This window comes from Ambystoma mexicanum, chromosome 7p (genome assembly GCF_040938575.1).
Source record: "Ambystoma mexicanum isolate Mex_15411 chromosome 7p, UKY_AmexF1_1, whole genome shotgun sequence".
NCBI classification, from domain to species: Eukaryota; Metazoa; Chordata; class Amphibia; order Caudata; family Ambystomatidae; genus Ambystoma; species Ambystoma mexicanum.
The window spans coordinates 120,450,309-120,474,941 of NC_090939.1; positions in this window are offsets into that span (position 1 = coordinate 120,450,309).

The following is a 24,633-nucleotide window of genomic DNA, read 5'->3' on the forward strand; positions in this document are numbered from 1 at the left end:
TGGTTTCTGCGTGACACGAAATCTGTCCCTTTGGTGTGGGCAGCGCATTTCATGACCGCTATGCCCACTGGGAGCTGTAGTGCCTTAATCAGCCTGTCCAATAAGGCTGCATGCTGCACTGTCATGCCATCTGCTCGGAGGTAGCCCCTCCTTTCCTGCATGCACTGTGGACGTCACTGTACACCGTTACTTCCTGGTCTGCGTGATTCTCTATGGCGAGTATCAACGCCAATAATTCTGCAGTCTACGCTGAATAATTAAATGATATTCGTGCACTGACGTAGTACTCGAAATTCTCTGTTTGCTATGTGTTTCATTACAGCAACGCCTGTATATCTTTGTCTGTCTTCTTGGTCGATTCTCGAAGAACCGTCAATGAAAACAATCTCTCCTCCCACCAGGGCATTTTCTTTCACCCTGGGGATTTCATCATAGAATTCTCCATAGTTTGCACAGTCATGTATCGGCTCTCCTTCAGTGACTGGCTCAGCTATGAACGTACCTGGGTGCACTGTTTTACATTGAACTATTTTGATCGATGGATTAGATATAATCACTTCATAGGCAGAAGCTCTTTGAGATGTCAATGTGCCCTTTGGTTTCTCTAAAATGGTGAATAATGAGTGCTCGACTTATAATATCATGGAACATCCCATTACAATGGTTGCCGCTTTCTCTATGGCGAACGCTGCGGCAGCTAAACTTTGTTCGCATGGGAATTGACCTTTCATTACTGGGTCCAGGTTCCCACTGTAATATGCCAGGGGCTTGTACCCCAACAAGGTTTTTTGCGCAAGCACTGCTGTCATAACACTGCCATCTGTGTGCGAGAACAGGTAGAATTCCTCTGCATAATTAGGAATCCCGAGAACTGGAGCCGTACAAATCGCTCTCTTGAGTTCTGCAAACCCCTTTTCCATTGCTTCGGTAGGTCAATCTTTTCCTTTTGTAAGTGATTTCAACCCTGCACTCCACCTAAGTCAATGCCTAGCATGTGATGCACAGCTGGAACTGTTAATTATTTAATTATGTCTATAAGTTATTTTATTTCTGAATGATATACCCTTATATCACGCCCCTCTCTTTGAATCCCCCCGGTCACACTGACCCTCGAAGCAGGCTGTTTTGAAAAGTTAAAAGGATTTATTTTATGAATTTCACTATATATATATATATGTATCTTGAGACTGTGTTTCAACAGTCCGAGTGAGAGGCACTCCCCCGTTCCTTACGAAATAACCAGGCAATCAATTCTCTTTTGGAAAAAATATCCTCTTTATTTTGCAGACCATGCACAGCACATGACTGTCAATAAAAACTACCTAAAATGCGGTCTCCATAATGTATGGCTAAATCTGACGTGTTTTTGGTTACCTCACTGCTTGTTCATATATATATATCACACTGGTCAATATTTATACAAGGATCACCAATGGGGTGATGTCACAACAACTCTCTTTAATCACACAGAGTAATAATAGGAAAAATAATGCAGCATAGAATAACACTTTGTGTGGGTTCAATCAAAATTGCAATGTGATACTCTTTCCCCTGCACACTACTCAATCCCCCCAATATGCAATATAAAGAGATGGAAGAAGAGAAAACATGTTTCAGGAATATAGAATTCAACAACACAGTATCAATCCCAATTTCCCCCAGCAAGTATAGAGAGAGAAACAGGAATGATTGCAAACTTGTCAAAACGGTTTTGAATGTGGATTTGAATGGAACAGTAAAAACATTGAAAATGGATTTAATTCACTAAAAGGGATTCAATACTAGCTTTGTATAGTTTCAGATAAACAATAGCAATGATTATTGAGCAACTAGCAGGTTGAAAACTGAATTCTGAGGTCGGATGCAATGTACAGCTGTTTCACACGTGATGAATTTGAGCCAAACGAAAAATTCATGGCAAACTTTTCTGCGTGCGGTAAGTGTGATTGTGGAAAAACTATAAGGAGTTGGGATGCGGTGTTGGGGTCGTTGGAAAGCTGAGGATGTTAGCTTCAATTTGACAGTTACATTTCATTTTTAGCATACACAGTGAAGAAGTTATGAAGGTTTTTGTGGAGGTCGTTTTTTTTCAGAAAGAGTCAAAATTTGTAAACAAATTACAAACAAGTTTCTTATACTAGGGAGTCTATAAATAAAGGTGGGCACTCCCTGTGATCTGAGGAAGTACCAAGGGAAGTGAGTGTGGTGGATCGCAGAAGAAGAACACTACGACATGTACTGTTCATCGACAATAATGTGAACAATTATGGACACTTCAAAGAATTGACAAAGATATGCAGACTGGAAGGAGGTGAATGTTGCTTGGTGGTGTGGTTGACAAGTCAAGCAGAGGGGGGACTGAAGAGGGAAAATCGAGATCAAACCCCTGCCCCCTCACTCCAGGCAGATGAAGAGACAGAACAGCAGGAAGAATAAGGAGCGCACTTATCATTTGAAACAGGCCCCAGCGCACCCATGGGTGACAAATATGCTGAAAGACACCCACTTCACCAACATTGCAACCTACATGCTACATTAGCCAATGCAGCAATACCAGAATCTACAAAACACAAGAATCCCTTTTTAAAGGATTGCAGATGCCTATATGAATTAACCTGATCTAATGGCACAGTGTAAAGCCATGTTTCAGGAAAAGTACAGCCAAGTGCATTTGTCTCACTGAACACCAGCTGCAGTGGGGATTTGTGCTGACGTCAGCAATGCGCCTCGCAAACCCAGGAGCAGCCAAGGTCTTCCAGTAAGATAAGATTCCTTTCTTTGAACGACAGTGAATTCTGACAGACAAGCATTTTAATTCTTCACAAATCCGAGTAAGCCACGGCAGAACATCCACATTCCAGTGTTTTTTCCCTGGGAACGAAAGACATTTTCGCAAAGACCCAAACATCATTTGAAACATAATTGTAACAAAAATGGCTCAGCTCTGGCCAATGAACCCTGAGAGCCCAGGAGCAAAAAGCCTGTCCAAGCAAAAACTGATGGGAACAAGTTCATAATGCAACAATTTTAGAATTAGGTAATGGGGTTGGCGCAGTTAAACCAGCCCACTTAGGCAAAAGTCATTATGTCCAATGATCAGGCTTCCTATAAGGGCTTCATAGGTAACCTATCACTTAGCAGCCAATAGCAGGATGAGATAGGTTTCTGGGAGCTGGCCCAATTATGTGATGTCAGCCTGCAGTGTGTTACAAAGCTGGTTTGCAAGCCAGCCCCGGAGGAGACAGAGCCTGGATGTTCGCTGTGCATGAAGCTCTGTGTGTGTTTTTCTTTTTTTTTTGCAGCCCAGAAATAAACGCAGTTTGGAACATGTTGCTGCCTGCCTGGGACTCTGCTGCATTTCTTTGGGCACAATGGGAGGTGTTGGGGCCTCCCATAGCTAGGACCACCAGAAGCCCTGGTGGGGTCCAACTTCTCCCCAACAGGGTGCCCTCTGGAGTTACAACTATGACCTGGTGCTTCACCTTGTGTCACCCAATTTTAATATCCAAATCCGCAGTCCACTCAATGGGAATTTCCTTCCTGTCGAAGTTCTGAAGTTGTCCAGGAAGATGGGTGAGAGGAATTTGGTAATTCTCCCCCCTTCCCGAATTCAGTTGATCAAAGGCGCTTTTGACAGAAGGGTAGCTTGGGATCCAGTGTCCGCCAGTGCCAAAATTGTACACTGCCCCTGTATCTGGACTGGGGCATAGAATCTTCCCTCCTTCTCCTCAAGGGGGCACAGATAATGTACATTTTTGGACAACTGGTGGGTTAGTTTCTTGGTTTTGGACACTGATAGAGAGGTGATTTTGGCACAATTATGTTGGGAGTCTTGGGAATCTGAAAAGAAAAGGTGACAGCTAGATATGGGAGAAGTTTTGGGTTCCCCTGGTTCTGATTCTGGGCGCCCCCCCCCTTTTTGGAGGCAGTCACCAGGATAGGTTTGAACCAGGGGATTTTCACGCTGTTGATTCTGGGGTTGGATGAGGGGTGGCGCTAGCTCAATCCCCACATCTACCCAGTCTGGATTTGAATCCTTTGGGACCCATCTTTCTTTGGGAGGAGTTCCCCCATCTATGAAGGAGAAGATCCTTTTCCCAGAATCCTCTGAGGAACCCTCTCCTTCAAACTGGAAGATGTGTACCTCCTCCTCAAAATGAGTCTTTTTGGGTTCTTTATTTCTCCCACCCCCCTCTGCTCTTTGGGGTGCAGACTTTCAGGGGCAGGAGATTTTGGTTCTGGTTCCTGCATTTCCAGGGGCTTTTTACAAGTGGGGAAGGAAGCTCCCACCAAGGCTTTACACCTCTTACCCTTATGCCTCCTCCCTAGGAACCGGTGGGTTGTTGGGGTTCTTCCCTGTCATTGCTCTGGAGCACCAGGTCTGGAGTTTGAGGCATTTCTGTACCGGCATGCTCATCTGAGGGTTCTGTTGAGCCCTCAGCTTGCGACCCAGATCCTGTTACCTTTTTCCTTACTTGTTCTAATGCCTAATGACATTTACTAAAGCAATCAATTTTTGTTTCACTCACCGCTCGTATGGTTCCTCTCTGGATCCTCGGGATCACTGCCTCTGTTACCGCCTCCTTTAGTCTTTCGCCTGTTCCACTGCCCGTCGGAATGAAAGGGTTTATGTTTATAAAACGGGTCCTTTCAGACCCACTGCAGTTTTTGGATAGATTTAAACTCATCATTGTCCACGGGAAGCTTCACAGTCTACTCGGCCAAATGGCGAAGGACTCATGATATTGCCGAAGACCTAGAGTTACTTTGTGTCGACGGTCAATAGGTGTCTTATTTTAATCAATAATCAATAATCGATGGTCAAAAACCATCCTCTGCTACCAAGTGTCCAGAGGGAGGAGCGACCTCTGACGGGCCCATGAGATCAGAGCTCACCCTCGAGTACTTTAAGATGAGATAGCTGCACCTTGAGGTGGATGGGGTGCGGGATTCTCTTACCCCAACACCAATCAATAAGGACAACTCAATGGTTTGGCAAAGGGAAGTCTGTTAATGACAAGTACAAAAAACAGGGAAACAATAGGAAATCATCAGTGATGCGATCGCCCGTCTCGCTTCAACTCCCCCATTCTTCATTCAGACAGCAATAGTTATAGCAATTTCTCGTCATCATTGACGTGTAAAACTCAAAGTTTGTCATGCAATTCTATTGGTTAAAAAGACAACTTAAGTATAGGTATTATATCTGTATATGGTAACTGAGTGTGAGGATTGGCTCATTCTTATCGGGTGGGCATCTATCCCACTACATCATTTGTGTCAGACGTCACTAAAAGTACAACGTCTCATTGGTTCTACTAGCTAGAGGACCCTTGATTATTTGGTCCATTGTGATTGGGTGGGTTACACCCCTAGGCATAAATCTCCACTTTAATTAGCAGCATGAAAAATAATCATCCAGGTGCGGTATGCCCCAAGATTCACCCTGCCTCCCTTCCATCAATGAATTAGTACTTTAGGGCTATGTGTCAATTAGTTGGCAGAGGATAGCCTCGAAACTGTAGCTTCTTATCAGGAGAAATTATGGCATCCTCTGGTTTTGGATGACATCAGACGTCGGTACCTCTTCGCGCTTGGCTGGTCACGTGTCAGTACACCGTGAATCTGCTTCATTTTCCCTCTATTTGTGTATTTGATTCTTCCCTTAGCCTTGCCGCCTGCCTGGGCCTCTTTATCTCGACCTTCACTGGGCAGGCTGCTATGCTCTGAAGTTTTGTTTCTTTGAAGTTGCCGCTCTCCTCCCTTCTGTAGGTTGACCTCGAATTCTTAGGCATGAGCTGCTTCTTGCTAAGTTTCGATTCCGCTCTTTTGTCTGGCTTTGTGCTGTTATGTGAATCCTGGCTTGTTTGACCCCTACCATTTCAGGCTTAATTCTGCTTTTGTAAAATGGATTTGCACTTGTTTAATGTGCTTCTTTGAGGTATATATATAGTTGGCGCTTGCCGCTCTATTCTTCTACTAAGCATAGCAAGCAGCACTGTTTCCTTAGCTTCTTGCGTTCCAAGCCTATTTACAGGTGTTTAGCCAGTTGCATATTTTGCCTCCAGCTTTAAGGTTACATTTCTTTAAGGTTCAGCATAATTTCTCCTTTTAAGTCCATTAAATCATTATTCCTTCCATTTTGTCTTTGCGTGTCATCTTTTGATTGTCGTTTCGTTCAACTGAACGTTTGTCCGGGGCCTTGTGTCGTCATCATTCATCTTCGATTATGGCCCTTTGGGTATCTTCTGGGACAGTTTGCAAGTAGTCTTCATTTCGTGTCAGCTGCTGGTACGGTTGTCTCAATGGATACCGTACTGCCCATGGTTGTCTAGTTATTGGCACTTCAACAGGTATACTCTACTGATGGGCACTGGGCAGAGCCCTAGTGTGGATCTCTGTTGGTTTATTTGCTCCTCATATGTCACATATCTCGGCTAGTATGTTCCTGGTATTTCATAATGTGTGGCTGGAGTGCAGGCCATATCTGGGACCTCCTCTACACTAGGGTTGAACTCATGAATCAACACTGGAGCTAACTGTGTCCCTCTTTGGTATACTAGCCTGAATGCTCTAGTATAGAGTAAAACTATTCTTGTCCAAATTGATTTTCTTTTCGATTTTCACCACCCGATTTTTCTAAAAACGCACCTCATACTACCTGGCATATCTCCCTCAATTTAATAGCTAGAGACTTCATTTCACCTCCTGATTGTACCTTATATCTATAGCTAGACCCCAACAAAAAACCCTCCAAATCAGTGAATTTCACTGGTTTTGATCAAAAACCGTTTTCTTAATTTCAGGTGGGAATGAGCATTTGTGCAAAGTTTTATACGTGTTGTTTTTACTATCAATTGTTTTAAACCTTCCATTCATTTTCGAATTGTATGCTTTTGCTTAATCTATTGCTTATGATTGCTTGTAACTTTTCAGTGTTGCTCCCATAGAGAATTGTACTTATTTAAGGATTTTTTCACACATACATTGTTTTATTCAGCCATTTCCAAGTGTCATTTTAACATTGCAAGGGTTTAAAATCCGTTTTTCTTTCTTGTTTGGCCAGGGAAGGTTGGATTCAAATTGTTTTTCTTATTCCTCATTCCTGATGACCTGCTGCTTCCTTATATCTATTTAGAATTGATTATTTGTGGGTTGGGGAAAATTGCAGGGGGGAAATCTAACTTGAGTGCTATCTTTCTAAAAATTCAAAAGTTTCTCTGTTCTCTGGTGTTTTCTATCTGTGTTGCTAAAGGGTTAATTTAAGTGCATTGCCTACATTCCTATTGTTCTTGTCACCTCATTGGTGATTGCTGCCCCATATATTAAAAAGTGTATGATTTTCTTGAATTTCTAAATAAATAAACAAATATTGCCTTTACCAACCAGCCTGGTTCCTGGTCCATTGTGACCCGGGGTGTTCGAAAAAGGGGTGTGATATGAGTGGTGTATCTCTCAAATATTCTACCTATATATATAACAAAATAAGCATTTCAGTTGTGCGCTGCATACTTGGCTGAGACCAGAGTGTATCGCCTGATGGAAATACTTAACAATAGTATGGGGCTTTGAGGCTGTGCTTTTCATGTGATGGTTTCAAATGGAAACATGAGTATGTACCTCACCACTGGTAACTGTACATTGTATATTATTAGGGTGGATAGCTCAACAAGGTAAGTGCTCTCTCCGACAAGAGACCAGCCTACATTTCACAAGTTTGAAACTTGAAATGGCCAATTTAGCTCTTTGTACCTCCGAGTTTGATTCATTCAATACCATTAACTTGGGTAATGATAACAGATATAATTACAGATGAACCAGGGTGATGCACTATATAAAATGCTGATATTATTGTGCAACACTATTTGGCATTGAATGCCTTTACATGGGAAATTGAGGCTGGACTTTTTGTATGATTGCAGCAACTGTATGTCTGTGGCTCAGCCTTTCAAATGAGGACTATACCAGACATTAACCAGCTAGAGATGGCATTTGAGACTGCACTTGGTATTTGATGGCAGTGCCTGCCCAGGTCTTACCTGTAGTAGGTTTAACAGTCATATGAAGCATTTACGGGCATTAGATGGCATTGCTGGGCACTTGACACTGCACTTGCATACAATGGGCACATCCGAACATGTAACCCTGTACCTTTCATTTGTTGACTATGCCATGCATAGGATACATTAACTGGCATTAGATACTATTTCTGAAGCGTGCAAAGATGCAATTTTGATGTGATGGTGGCACCTGCATATGTGAGTTTGCACCGTACATGTGGTGACCAAACCAGTGATATGAGAAATGTATTGGCATTAGATGGCAGCTCTGACATATTGAAGACTGCACTTGGCAGGTGATGGCAGCACTTGGACACCTCAGGCTATGACATGAAAGTAAGGCTTTCAGAGGCATAATATGGTTGCATCGGTATACAGCAGGCTACAGTTGACACCTTAATGCAGGACCTGGTAATGTGTGGCAGCATTAAGCCTATAATTACATTGGTATTGCTACAAAATATAGCAGACCATCACTGTGGTACCGAAAATACTGATATTTAACAGCCCCATTTCACCACATGTATATGTGAGGGTATGGGCAAGGCTTTAAGCAGGCCGGGGCTAGCTGGGGCCGTCTCCCGGCAGGCTCAGAAATCCCGCTCTGGGGCAGGGCCGGCTGGGGGCTCACTATTCTCCCCTGGCAGCCCCGCCCACTACAGGACAATGCTTTTTTTATAAAGCCTGAAGCTCCCGCTCATGTGGGAGAGATTCAGGCTTCAGAACGAAATGTCGTAAATTCATAATGGTGGTGCCCCCATTATAGAAGAAATATGTGGCTGATGGCAAAATGGCCTCGGCTTCCAGCCTTCTTGGTGAAGCTGCCCCTTCCCAGCCAGATGAGGGGCAGTGCCACCATTAAGGCTAAAAAGGCGATCAGCTGTCACCTGCAAGCAAGCATTTAGCAAACAATAAAATGCAGAGATACGCACATTCTCTCTCCTGGGGGGCAGAGGGTGCTGATCTCTATAAAAAGCTGTTTGGCAGGGGTGCCTGTAGCCCATTCAGCCAGGGCTCGTCAAGGGGCCATGACCTAAAGAGCCATCAGGTGACCCCCGGTCATTAGGCCACGTACGCTTGATGAGCCCTGGCTCATTTTGCATTGCCACTTAAGGCACTGGGGATGAATTAAGTTAATAACAAATGTGGGGGGGTGTAGGAGAGAGTGGGGGTCTTCCCCACAAATATATCTGGAGAAATGGTGTAAAAGAAAAAAATAAATCAGCATTTTTGGCTTTGCAGTAATGGATTTGATATTTTCACCCACATCTAATTACTTAATAGATGTTTGACGCTAGAACTCTAATAGGATGCCAGTAACTGGCCAAATATGGATGTAATTACATATAAGGTAGTGCCACGCAGCCTTTGCAAGTTTTGCTGGGTGTATCCATGTTTGTTCTCAGTAAGGAGGTTCCCTCACTCTTTTTCTGTTTTGTAAAACTTAGGAATTCACCCAAAGTAACCATGGGTAATCCAGACGCTGACCCCTTGCACACTGTGCCTTAGAAAGGCCCAGCTTCACCTCACCGAGAAGGCCCAACAAGGCCGAAACCCATGTCTGGGGTTGTTGATGGTACTCTTGTTAAGAGGAGATTTGCCTGCCATTTCTGTGCTGGACTGCCCTTCTAGGAGGGGCAAGGACTGATATGCGAATCAATATTTCTCCTCTGTGAAGGGTGCAATGCGATAAAATATGGTTGTAGACCCTCCTGAATGGAAGATGTTCCATAGAACAGAGTATATGACCCATGTTAGTTCTCAGTATAGGGGCCCCCACACTCCTTTTCAGTGTTGTAAGCTTGGGGTTTCACCCTAAGTGATCAAGAGTAATCCAGATGTGGACCACTTGCTCACTGTTTTTTACAGATGTTCAGCTACACCTCACTGATGTTGCCCGACTAGGCCGAAACACGTGTCTAGGTTTTCTGATGGTCCTCTTGTTCAGAGGAGATTTGTCTGGCATCTGGACTGCCCAAGTGGGTGGGACCAGACTGATATACAAATGGATATTTGCACTCTGAAGGGTGCCGTGAGCTAAAACATGGTTGTAGACCCTTCTGAGTGGAAGAAATTCCATAGAACAGGTATATTGCTCAGAGTGCCTTATAAAGGCTCAGCTGATAGTACTCTTGTTCAGAGGAGATGTGCCTGGAATTTCGGTGCTGTACTGCCTTGTGGGTGGGACAAAAAATGATATGCGAATGGATATTTTCTCCTCTCTGAAGGGCGCAATGAGTTAACACGTGGTTATAGACCCTCTGGAGTGGAAGAAATTCCATGGAACCGGGTATTTGACACATGTTTGTTCTCAGCAGAGGAGCTCCCACACTCCTTTTCATGTCATATCATGGACCCATCCATGGACTACCAAGACAGAACCCGTGTTAAAACAGAGTATGGATGGTAACTAAAACAGACTTGTGTTTGTTTTACTAGCTATGGATTAACTTGTATTACATTCACTCCATTGAATGTGTATGTGTAACCAAAGGACATGTGACTCCAGTTCCTGTGATGTCGAAGATTGTGTGACATCATTTCTTGGTATGGCATCAGTGTGTGATGTCACTTTCGCTACCGGTGGAATTTTGGTGAATTGGCATTGCAGCCCTCTTCTCTTTCTCATTTGGTTTTCTTCATCCTTCTGGTGCCAAAAACCAGACACTCACTCCCAAAAGTGTTTATTATTCCCACAATCCTGTCTGATTTGTACCCACTTGTTAAAAACCCATCGCCCCTTTTTTGCTCATCCCACCAAATGGCCTCATTATATCAAGCATTGTTATACTCTACTCTCTAAATCATTTTAGAAAAAAAGTGACATGCAAATGAAAGCAATTCTTTTATTACAGCACCACTTTGGACATTCTGCCAAAAAGCCATTTGCCTAATCAAAAGGTCAAAGGAAGAGGAGTCTTGCTTACTAAGCCGCAGTCAAATTGCTCTGCATCGTCGACGTATTATTTATTGTGCAGTATTTTTACCACCATAGTTCCAAGGAGAATAATTTAAAGCGATGCTAAATTTCGAAAGAACATTTATTGCAACCACTAATCAAACGTCCACCGCTGGCAAGTACACCCGACGCAAAGTGCACCGGCTTCTTCCAAGCTTGAAACCACAGAAGCATCGATCACAGGGATTTGTCGCTCGCTCAAAATAGGACAGCACTGGGTTCAAGGCAGTGGCGCTGCAGCCATGGCTCTCTCACATCAGTAGCAAATTTTTTATTTGCAATGATCAACAGCGTTATCGATTCCTGTAAGGAGAGCATAGCCATGTGCAGCTGAAGAGGCATGCATCTGATTAACAGTAGTAACTATGCGGGTCAGGTATGTTATTTATTTATTTATTTTTACATTTATATAGCGCACAAAACCCAGAGGTATCTAGGCACTTTGACTTAAGGATACGGTTAAATTAAGTACTAAAAATAACAGAATACAAAGACTGCCAGCCAGGCATATATAAAACCTGGAAGGTACAAAATATACAAACTTGGAAAAGCTTGCCTCTTGTTGCCGGGAGCAACATCATGAATGCATGTTGGGACATAGTAGTGCAGTAAATACACACTTGGAAAAACTCTCCTCTTGTTGCAGGGAACTACATCATGAATGCATATTAGGACATAGAAGGTAAGTACAGACAAGGGACACCTCTCCTCCTGTTGCAGGGAACTACATCATGAATGCATATTAGGACATATAAGGTAAGTACAGACAAGGGACACCTCTCCTCCTGTTGCAGGGAACTACATCATGAATGCATATTAGGACATAGAAGGTAAGTACAGACATGGGAAAACTCTACTCCCGTTGCGGGGTACTACATCATGAATGCATATTATGACATAGAAAGTGAATACAGAGATGGGAAAACTCTCCTCTTGTTACGGGGAACTACATCATGAATGCATGTTGGTCATGAATGCATGTTTGGACATGGGGGGGTCATTACGAGATGGGCGGTAGCCATGGTGCTTTTAGCGCCTTGGCTGCCTCCCATACTGTGTCCGAGTCCGGTCTTGTTCAATGGGGACTTACCGGTGCAGTCCGACCCTGGCGGTACCGGTAAGTCCCCATTGAACAAACCATTCCCCATTCCCCTTGAGCCCTCATAGGGCTCAAATGGGAATGGGGAGGGCGGCAATAACGGACTCGCAAATTGCAAGCCCGTTATTAACGCCCTAGTCCCTTAGCGGGACCCGTAAGGGATGTGTGGTCAGACCACATGTTCCTTACGGTCCCCTCCAAGGGACCTCGGAATTGGGCAGTAAGGGATTACCGGCACCGGTCTCCTTACCGGTGCAATGTATCCCTTACCGCCCGACTCGTAATGACCCCCATAGTGCACTTCAGGTATATGCCACTTCAGGCCATTATGTGGCAAGTGAAACATTCATATGCCACTCTTGAACTTAATTAGACACAATAGAGGCATGTATGTGCCACAGCTGGATATTATGTGCCAGACAAGGCATTTGGTAGCAGCAGTATGCACATCTGTTGCCATGGAAGGCGTGTACATGTCAGGCAAGGCATTAATGTTCGAGACAATGTATTCATTAGAGGCATGAGGGTCATGTCTGTGCCACAGGCAGCTTTTATATGCCAGGCAAGACCTTTAATAGCCACACCCGGCACATGCATTTGGGATGGAAAGCTTCTGTGTGGCATGTGAGACTTCCATGTGCCAGCCAAGGTATTCAGTAGTGACAGGAGAGACAGCATGTGCTGCTTCAGGCTTTTATTTGCCAGACAAGCCACCCAATAGCCACAGCACTCACGTGTATTTGAGACAGCACACATGTATGTGCTAATGAGATGTGTTCAAAACAGATACAGATATCTGTTTGGGTGTTTCCTCTCAAAATAACTACACTATGTTGCAGGGAGAAGGCTACCAAGGTGTTTATAAATGTGTTTTATAGGTGGAGAGGCTGCATACCTATGCAGAAATGAAGAGTGAGATGCTGGTCATTAAAATCAGACATAGGTAAATGTAAAGAGAATATGGAAAAAAAGGATGCTCTACTTGTGTTATTTGATACCATTATGTTTCCATAGAGCAATAGATGACACAACAGGTGCAATCCTTGCGGGGAAAAGCTAATGCGATTGCTTATTCTTAAGACAGAATTTCATTTTGTTGGCAATTCTAAGCCCACTTTTTAGTGCTCTTTAAACTTTTGCTGTTTCCATATTTTTGTTTGTAATTGCTGACCTTTGTTTGGTGGCTGCAGGGACTTCTATTGAAGTACCCCTGCTCTTGCAAGACGTTGTGGCTCATTTTGAGTATATGGTCCTGTTTCGCCCATAAACCTCCCAGTCTCAGGGTTTCTCCTTAAGCACTCAATGTATTACCTGAGGCAATTATATCAAGATATTGGTTTTGGGGAGAAGGCTGGTGGCAGCTCTTATTTAGTGTTGGCTTCACCAAGGGAGCAAGGCATTTTACCAGATTTGTGGCCCAATGTAGCTTTTTGGTTGTCATTGGTGCAATAATGCATTTTTTTTAAAATTCCTGCTATTGGCCATTTTGTTTTAGGGGCTTCTTCTGATCATGGTAGGCTTAAAATGTTTTATTTTGACCACTTGAGTTCTCAGGAAACCAGTGAGGCAGCTTCGATATGTCTCCCCTATGATTTAGATCAGTCTAGGTCCCAGGCCTGTCAATATCACACCCTGTGCTGGTTGTCTGGTTTGAGTGGCAAATTCAGGAGCCAACCATATATCTGGTCTGGTGGCCCTTTGTCTCTAATCCCCTAATGTGGTTGGTGGGCTGGGTTTGGCCAGCCTCCATGAGCGGTGGTGCTTAGGTGGACAATGTGTACCTAACTTCCTTCTTGTGCTGGAATTTTCAGAAGAACAGGTGTACTTACCTGCTGTAGGATTTCCCGCCATTTCCTTCTGTTGCTGCAATTTGAGGAACATATTTGGCCTTACGGGTGAACGCTGACCCATGGGCTGATCTCGTATTTGGGTTTTCTAATTCTTGACGTCCATCAGGGATTGTCGGTCCTCATGTTGATTCGATGTGTGCTGGCCCAACCTTTCTGTACTGGGCCATTCTGTCAATGTTTGGCAACTCCAACACGCCACCTCATCTGATCTTCAGAAGCAGCTGGGGTTCCCTCTGCAGCTTCTTTTGTATTGTACTGTCTTCTGTGGCTGTGCACCCGGTACCTTTTCTCTGAGTGGTCAGTTCTTCTTTTGCAGGATTCCCCTGTTGTCTCAGACTCCTCCACACCATTGCTTTTGATTCTATCTAAGGGGCTTCCTTGTGGAAAGGCCTCTTATTCTTCTATTCTGTTTTAGGGGCTGCCGTTGGTTCAGGGTTCCAGTCTCTGGTGAGTTACATCCTGTACACTGCACCTAGGAAACACGACCTGTACTTACTGGGTTATTTTGCCCCTTAGTAACAGTCTTCCTGGAATTAAACACTATCAGTACTTACCTATTAGACTTGGGGCGGTGGTTTGTTCTCAAAAGCCTCAGGGGTACATGCGGTCCAGGGTTGAGACTATTAGAAAGCGGGACTCTACTGCATTTTCCCATTCGTTAATATTGGTTCCAACATGTCCGCCATGAGGTCATTGGTTGACCAAATCTGAACCTGTGGGGTTGAAGTGGAACTTACCTGACTTTTCCCTGTATGCCTTGCCTGCTCATTCTGTCATGCTTGTTTCTATTGGAACCTTCTATTCAACCGAAACTCGTCTAAAGGGACATATGGGGTACTTACTTACCCCTGAACATTTTTATGTTTACTGCATCCATTATGGTATTGTGGGTTTTAGGCCAAACACTAAGAATATAATACTTACCTGTGATTGTGAATATATTTTTAAAGTAATGCTCTCCCCTTCCTTAGCAGTGAATGCATATTTCCACTTTAGGGGCCTGATTTACAAAAATGTTTTCCTATGTTAAAACAGGTTTGTAAATAATGCCCTAGGTATTTTCATTATACAGAGAACAAAAAGGGATCAAGGCCAGTGATGTAGGGCGGGGCCACTGCATGCTATCTGCAGTCCAATTCTTCAGTTTACAAACATTTACGTTTTTATTATTTAGTTGTGTGTTATCTAAAAAAAAATAAGTAAGAATGAAATTCACATCCACAAATGAACAACATACATAATGATATCCTCAGCAGATCAATCAAGTAACACAGGACTAACTATACAGAGGGCCTCATTACACGTTGTACGGTAAAAATCTCAAATTACCGGCATGGCGCTATTAACGTGTCTGCCCTCGCAAGAGGGCGCTATTAGCGTACCATTACGAGTACACGGACACGAGCATAGCGCCATGCCGGTAATGACCCCACCGCCATGCCGCTAAAGTCCCCAACAAGTCCCTTACCGGCTTCGACGAAAGTGCAGATAGCGGTGAAAGTTAAACACCGGAACCGGAAATAGCGTCATCGCACAGGAACGGGAAAGAGCACGGCGGCCATCTTTAAAAACACAATTCATTGCCATCCTCTGCCCCCTGGACCTGTTCTGAGTAGTTTGCAATAGGAAATCCACAGGGACACCCTCGACATGCCTAAGGCTGTAAAAAAAACTACCGACCGGCAGCGGAAGGAAAAGTTCACCACGGAGGAGCTAATGATGCTCACCCAGACCCTTGCTGCCAATGCCGCCGTGGTCTTTGCCAGCGACATGCGTCGGGAGACACTAATCAGACAGAAGGCAATCTGGCTGAGGTTGCCTTGAAAGTCAGTGCCGTGGGCACCATCACCCGCAATGTGCGTGAGTGCAGAAAGCGGTGGGATGATCTCCGACTACGGGTTAGAAGCATCCTATCAGCAAACCACAACATTGCCACATCAGGTGGATCTGATTCCCCTATAAAATTGAAGGAATGGGAAGAGACCTGTGCCAACCTGATTGGAGTGGAATTCATAGAGGGAGTCGGGACAATGGAGCATGGCGTGGCAACCACTTCAGATGGAGGTGAGTGTACACATGAAAGTATGCAATGTGAATCTACTGTTCCCCCCAAATGTGAGGCCAGAATCACCTCATGCATGGCCAAACATCCACAGATGCATGCAACCCTGGCTATGTCAGTGTCAAACCCAAACACACACACATGCACACATCACCAGAGACAAGTGCCACACACAACCATGCATGGATGAGCCACTGAACTGACACATCACCTGCATCCTTAACAATGAAGTCAAAATGCCCACAACTGCATTATTGATGTATACTGCATTAAGTACATATAACCGTAACCAATGCCATCCCCCTCTTTGTCTCCAACAGGCTCACATACAGACAGTGAGGATGCTGCCACTGCATCTCAGGCACCCCCTGCGAGTAAAAAATCAAGGACACAGAGGACACCCCCACGACATCAAGGGGCAAAGGTAGAAGGGTCCACATGCAGAGTGGCAAACATCGGTGGAGCGCCACTGCCAAGATGCAAGTGTCCGCACCACCAACAACTGCCCCACCTCCGGGGGTGAACCCACCACCACCGATCCCAACCACGGAGGGCTCACCCTCAGCTGCAACTAGTTCTGCAGGAGAGGTGGCAGCCACTGCACCACTCTCAGATGTGGAGGATACGACCGATTTCCACATGGAGATGCACACCCCAACCCCCCCTGGGACCCCTGAGGCATCGCAACAGCAGATACCTGGGTCTAGTGTCACCGGCGAGGACAACATGAGAGGTTTTAGTAGCCCTCCGGTGGCTTCACCTGTTGACCTGGTTGCATCAGAGGGCACAGCAGCCACACCATCAGAACGCAACACTGCCCTCGGCCTGGCCAGCATCAGCCAGCGGCAACAGGAAATAAATGTGCTGGTTGGGCAGCATGTGGAGGAGGCTGCCCGTCTCAGGGCTGACATTGCAGCGACAGCAAGGCACTCCAGGGAGGGGATGGAGGCCTGTACAGACAGGCTGTGTGGGGAGATTGTCCAACTTAGGGAGGTCCTCACACGGATAGCGGACGCAATGGACCGCCAGTTCCCAACACCACCACCACCTGGACAGTCAGCCACTTCCTCAACCGCCAGTTCGAGGCAGACAAGCCACCTCCGCCGCTCCTCACGTACCACCAGGTGCACGTCTAGACAGCCTCCCAATACTGATGGTGGCAATGGCGAATAGGGAGTGCATGGTCAAGCTTCCGCGTGTATGGCTGGATGAAAACATTGAGGCAGACACATGAGGAACTGTTGATGGGGGTGGGGGAAGGGTGTTTTTGCACTGTTGTGGGGGGTGGGGAAGGGTGTTTTTGCACTTTTGTGGGGGTTGGGGGAAGGGTGTTTTTGCACTGGTGTGGGGGGTGGGGGGAAGGGTGGTGGGGTGTTTGGGGACATGCACTTTTACATCTTTACATTTCTCAATACACTGGTGTTTGATCCATACACAGGCTTGGACTTCTTCATTGTGTATGTGTGTTTTATTGGCAACAGGGTCCATTGTGTGCTTCCAAACAGACACCAGTGCATAACTGCCCATATCCATTCGCAGAAAAAGAAAAATTGTAACTCAGAATATTTGGTTGATCAGATGCTGTCTCACAGCACGTCCCTCCTGGCCATCCCATCTTGCATGACCTGCATCCCTGTCAACTCCGTACTCATCACCATCATCATCCTCATCAGGTGCTTCTATTTCTATGTCCGGGGGCAGTGGCACATTCCGTCTGATACACATATTGTGCAGCATGACACATGCCATGGTGATCTTGGCAACCTTCTCATGGCCATACAGGAGAGCGCCACCAGACCTGCTAATGCACCTAAACCGTGTCTTCAAATGGCCAAAAGTCTGCTTGATCATGATGCGGGTACGGGTATGTGGACGATTTTAGTCCTTTTCGTGCCTGTTCTGTGGGTTCCGTACAGGGGTAAGCAGCCACATCTTCAGGGGATAGCCGGCATCACCTGTATGGGGGGATGATAGGGGTCTCGTTAATGTTCACCTCAAGAGCGGCCTGTTCATATCACACAAATTGACTTTGCATTGTGATTGTAGTCCACAATTCGCAGCATGCATGCAGACGGTCTGTGTGACTCCAATGTGCAAAGTTGAGCTCGACCATGCAACTGAACATACCCCATTAATGCCTCCTAAAGTAATTGACATGTCCTGAGTGAGGCCAGGTCTTACATGTCCTTGGGCCCAGGCAGAATTGTTACCACACTGCTAGTGTAGTGCCATTCATACATTTATGTTGCCATGCTGAGAGGCGTCACTTCAGTGCTGCTATAGGTGCGTGGTACAATGCCATGGGTAGGGGTGATCCCTTTTCATGCACTCAAGGGCACATTGCATTATTATGGTTGTGCAGCGCTGATTCTGTATGACTGTCTGGACGGCATGTAGTAGATTGGTGTATTTTGTGGTGTTGAATGTTGTGCAATCTGGATGTGGATGGTTGCTTAATGTTTCTAGGCCTAGATTTTTCGCTATGTTGTGTAGCTTATACTTGCATGTGGGTTCATCTCAGGTAGATTGCGGCCTTCCTAGATGGACATGGACCTACATGTGTATGTCCATTTGTCCTAGGGACGACAAGCTACACTCATTTGGAGTATGTATCTCTCCCCCCCTTCACACTGACATGTGCTTTCCCTGCTACTCACCAAGTAGCATTGAACGTTGTCCGGCTTGTCGCTCCATGTCGCGTGGGATGGTCGTGTTCCGCAGGACCATGGAATCATGGGTTGATCCGGGGAAACGGGCACAACAATGTGTGATTATCTTGTTGGCGTCACATACCATTTGGACATTGATGGAGTGGAATTGCTTCCTGTTTCGGTAGACAACTTCATTGTTATGTGGGACCACCAATTCCACATGGGTACAGTCGATGGCCCTAATGCAACTTGGGATGCCTGCCAGTGCATAGAAGCCAACTTTGGTGTTTGCAATCTCCTGGGCAGTCCGTGGCATGAATATGTGTTCAGGTGCATGCCTCAGGAGGGCATCGAATACCCGATTCAGCATGCTTGAGAATACTGGTTGTGAGATGCCATGCATGTGCCCCACTGTATGCTGGTAGGTGCCTGTGGCCAGGAAGTGGAGCACGGTCACCACCTTTAGTAGAGGGGGGAATGGCGGTTCTGATGTCTATGAGGCTCACGATGTCATCATGTATCATGTCCACGATGCTGGTGATGGTATCCCGGTCCAGACGGTACAGGGTGTGTATCTGCTCAGGGGGTAGGTTAAATGGACTGGCTCTGATCCTGGGGATTGGTGGCTGCCTCTGTGGTATGACTAGGTGCCGTGGTGGTGCTTGCTGTGCCTGACTTGCCCTCCTACTCCTCCTCCTCCTGTGTCTCCTCTGTGCTGCCTGCTGTAGTTGCTGCTGCACTGCAATCATGTCCTCCAGCCCATGTAATGCTGCTAGTATTGGGACCATCTTGGTTTGGGAAGGGGTGTAGGAAGGGGTGTGGTGTGCTCCTTTTGTGCTGCCAGAGTCTCCATTGCCTCCACCTGTGCTGATTGTGTCCACCTGTGGCAGGTGGGAAAACTGCTCCGTTCTCTTAACGGGTAGTTAGCAATGCCGGTATTAGCGCCATGGCGGTAAGGGATTAGGGGGGCTTTACCATTCCGCTATTGGTGTGCTATTAGCGGCATGGCGTTATTTACGGGATGGAGGGTCGCACGCACGTGGACTGCCTGCTACTAGTGGCACCGTACTTAGCGGTGCAGCTAATAGTGGTGAGCCGGGTTGCAATTCGAATGGGGATTTAACGTTACCGGTATTCCATTACCGGTAACGTTAAATCCCTACCGCCTACCGTGTAATGAGGCCCAGAGTCACATGATACATACACAGCCACAATAAAGTCACACATACTGAAGAGCCCACTTCCATGCAGTTAGGGCTTAAAACCAACTATATGAATTCACATTTTATCACACCCATACCTATTTTACAATGTTTCTATTATTTTCAAAACATATGGTGAACTTGTATTTCAGATGGTTAAATCAGACATTTTGATGCTCCAATTTGATCCAGCCTTCATCAGGACCAAAGTGATGCTGAAAAGTGCACCACGTCTATACACTTTTGTGTTAAAAAATATCTGCAAAACAAAACACATACAGGCCAGATGTATTGTCTATTCTCTCCTCACACATATATTTCATAAGTGTTAATCATAGCACATTTCTTCTACATAAATTAATTTCAGTACATATGCATACCTGTGTAGTATGCAATTCCACACGTTTTTAATGACTTCAAACTGGCATATGGTCAATCCCAATAATCATTCCTTGGGTTGACTGTTTCATAAGATGCAAGGGGACAAAATGTATTTGTCTGGAGACTGTCACGGTTCATCGTGTGTGTATATAGCTCACCTTCCATTTGTCATAACTACATTTAATTTTGTGATTTCTCGCGCATCTATAAACCAACTGGACAGTTTCAGGGCTGTAGAGCGGGAAACTCCAATATTCTTCGGAGCCGTAATAGCAAATGCACAGGGATCTATAAACAATAAAAGATCTCAGGTAAATATATATTCCTCGAACAAGAGCCTTGCAAGCTATTCACATTACCCCCCCCCCACCCAAGGCTTGCACTCTTGTCTGACACATGCAAGCTACCTGGTGCCATGCACAATGTGTTAGTTAAATCATAGTCCGACCTCCATGCTAAATATAGTGGTCCTGACATAGGTAATCTAAGATTATAAAGTTCCTGACTATGTGTATACCCAGTATTGTTTCAGGATAGACAAATGTCTACTCACTTACCACACAGTAAATCATGATCTCCTCTTTCCTCACAATTATGATCAAAGTGGAGGCACCACGTAGCAGCACCCGTGTGGAGAACGCTGGTTTAAATAAAGTTCAATCACAATGGTCAACATTAAAATTGGACACACTCTAGGTATCTGATCCTCACTCAAGATGGACCCCAGTAGTGGACAAATCCATCTTGGAGAATGGGCACTTCTAATAAAAGGCCATACACAGCCTCTCCAAAAATGGAGGCTCAACTAGGGTCCTGGTCAAGAAAAATATAAATACTGCCTATGGTGGAATGACCTGATGTCTCATTCGGCTTCTGGAACCACGGAGGTCTCCAGTATTAGGCATCGACAGAGGACTGACACCGTCTGTGCCATCCTAGATAGTTAAGGCAACATAATCTGTGATAGATAGACAAAGATTACTTAACAGCGTGGTGCTGATACTCACGTTACTTCTTTGTGCTGCCTTGCGGCTTAACACAAAATTAAAAAATTGAGTTGAGAAATCATAGCGGCAAATCTCAAGCAGTTTATCTACTTAAATATACTCTGTGCTGGAGGTGTAACCACAGTGAATGGGAAAACCTTCTATTACAGTAAAATCAGGATGCTCAACTCTACAGAAATATTGAGGTCCAGTTGTATTGTATTCAGGCGATAAATCCACCTTTGTTCAAGTCTATGTAACTGAGTCCCCATATAACCGCCCTTGGGATGGAGCTTTAGTGTTTGTAGAACAAACCAAAACAGATCTCCAGCTGTGTGCCCCACTCTGTTATATTGATATACTAGAGGTTTGACACAGATTTTGTTTCGGATGCAAGATCTGTGTTCAGAGATCCATTGCTTTACGGGGCAAATGGTCTTCTCTACATAAAGCAACTTACACAGACACTCAATGACATAAACCAAATGTTTAGTTTAGAAATTGGTGTGAGTTCTCAGTTCACACTTAATGCGACCATGTTCAAATGTGTTTTTGGTATTCTGTAAATTGGCGTACCACGCATTTGCCGCTTTTGTGAGGACCCGTGACGGGGGGTAAACCCCACATCGTCTGCATGGTTTGCTCCTCTCTGGTGTTCTTATATGTATGTACTAGTTTCTATATAAAGTTGAAATTCTTCTTAAAGGTAAAAACGTTTATTTTATACAATGTGCTCTGATTTTTGAAAAGATTCGAATTTTAATGGACAATCCTCTTGATAAAATTACTGACAGGACTGTATGTGGTGACACATATCAGTCTGTCCATAGATGCCTTAGGTTGTGGAGTAAGGCACACCTCTCTGCTTGTGTTGGTTGCCCTTTTCAGATTGTTTTTGACGGTCTTATGTAGGCAACTCCTATCGAGAAGTATTTTTTTTAGATGATCTGCATGTGAATAGAAATCACTTTTTTTCTGTGCAATTCCTATGTATCCTCAGGAATTGACCATAAAGTAAATTAGTTTTCAGACCTGCCGGATGGAAACTTGTGTAATGTAACTGATGAACACTATCAGAGGTTGATAAATGCCCCACCTCTGTTTACCATCAATCGTGACCCTGATCCAACAGAGGGCACATATGATGAGCTAGGACAAATCAACCAAAAACATGAGAGGCTAGTAAGGACTGAGGTACACAGCAAATTTATGTTGAAATATTTAAAATCTGGAATTATTCCATAAGGCCTTCAAGTGAAAAATATTTAGAGAGTCTTTATAGACAACCCGAGTTTTAGGAAAAACATGTTCCCTTGATTGGATCATTCAGATTATTAAAACAGCTGAAGAAGAATGTAAGATCCAAGGGGAAGAATTGGCAGCCCTAGAGAAACAGTTTTTGAAAAATCAAGTAGTTCAGGATGCCAAGAAAAGAACTAGAAAAGCTAGATGAAGAAATTGCAAAATTTAAACAGATCAACCTTGAGCGAAAAAAACAGAAACTCAAAAAAGATGTGGTGACCTATTGAGAGGAAAAAACATATCCATTCTTGAGAGATGGTTATTACATGGAACAAAATATCAACAATGGTAACAGACGGCGTAACAGATGTGTTACATTCTCAGAATTATTAGTGATTAATCGGTCCATCTACCCATTATCTAATGATGAAAAGAAAGTCTCGGAAAAAGGCCATAGCTTCGTTCCCACAGCACCATATGATCCCTTTGAAAATACGATAGAACTGGCCCACTTCATGCCCAAAATAAGATGAAAACAATATTTTGCTGAAAAACAAAAAATCAAGTTGGTAAAACAACAGAAAGATGTCACTTGTCTACATCCGAAATCCACTTCTTATCCGAACATCATCACGGCAGAATCTATCACTTTCGAAAAGGCAACAGTCAAAAAATTGGAAGAGATCAAAAAAGAATGTAACCAGCAACTCCAGAATATATCCAATAAACAACGTGTAGTATTACAAAAAAAGTGGACAAGAATAATGACATCATCATAAAGCCGGCCGATAAAGGGGGTGCCATTGTCATTATGAATATCAAAGACTATGACCAAATGGTCACAGCCTTACTGAACAACAGAGACAATTATCAGTAGCTTCCTGGTGACCCGACAACTAACTTAAGAATATTGATTACGTGAATAGTGGAGGAGGCACGATGCGAAGGACATATCAGTTGCAAAGTAGCAGAATTTCTATGCCCAAAACATCTGAAAATCCCTGCCTTTTATGCACTGCCCAAGGTACACAAAGCCATCTCACCACCACCAAGTCGGCCCATAGTGGCAGGCATTAACTCTATTTTAGAGCCTCTATCACAGTTTGTGGATCGTTTTCTCAAATCTGAAGTTCCTAAGATGCACTTCTACCTATAAGACACTACAGGTATACCAAATATGATTAAAGAACTTGACTTCGATCCACAGATGTAGTTTTTGGTAACTCTCAACATTGAGTCCTTGTACATGAACATTCCACAGAGTCTAATGATTGTTGACAAGGTACTGCAAGATTTAGTAAATGCTTTGGAAATTCCACAAATGTTTGTCCTACAGCTTGCAGAGATTGCACCAACCAGAAACCATTTCATGCAGAGGATGGGTTCTACAAACAATGCTATGGCCCTACAATGGGGGCAACATTTTCACCCAATTTGGACAACCTGTATGTAGCAGATTTCGAAAGCAAATATACATACAGACAAGAGAACCCCTTCAGAGACCAGATCACTCTGTGAACAAGATACATAGATGATATACTGATTGTATTCACTGGTGATCACACAACTTTTTTGGAATGTATTGAATGGCTTAACTCAAGAAATAGATACTTAAAGTTCTCCCACACATTGAGTAAGGAGGTCATCCACATCCTTGTTGTGGAAATCTGAGCCGAAAATGGGAGCCTCTCCACCACCATTTTCTGAAAACAAAAAGACCGGAACTCACTGTTGGAATACTCAAGCTTTCATCCCAAGAATCTGTGAGACAATTTACCATTTGGGCAATTCCTGAGATATAGGAGGCATTGCTCCACACTCACAGAATATGACACACAAGCACCGGTTCTAACGGGCCGCCTAAGCGAAAGGGGATACCCCACAAAGATGATCAAACATGCCACGAAAAGAGCATGTAATATCCCTAGAGACATTATGTTACAACAACATAAGAAGCCTGAAGGGCAACCGTTGAGAACAGCAGCCTTCAGCCACTCGAAGAAAACCAACAAGATCAAAAGAAAGATTATCAAACTATGGCCAATAGTAAACGTGGGCTCTTCCAATATGCTAATACCCAGATTTGCAATTAAAAAAGAAAAAAAACCTACGTTACTCATTAGTACAGTCTTACCAACCAC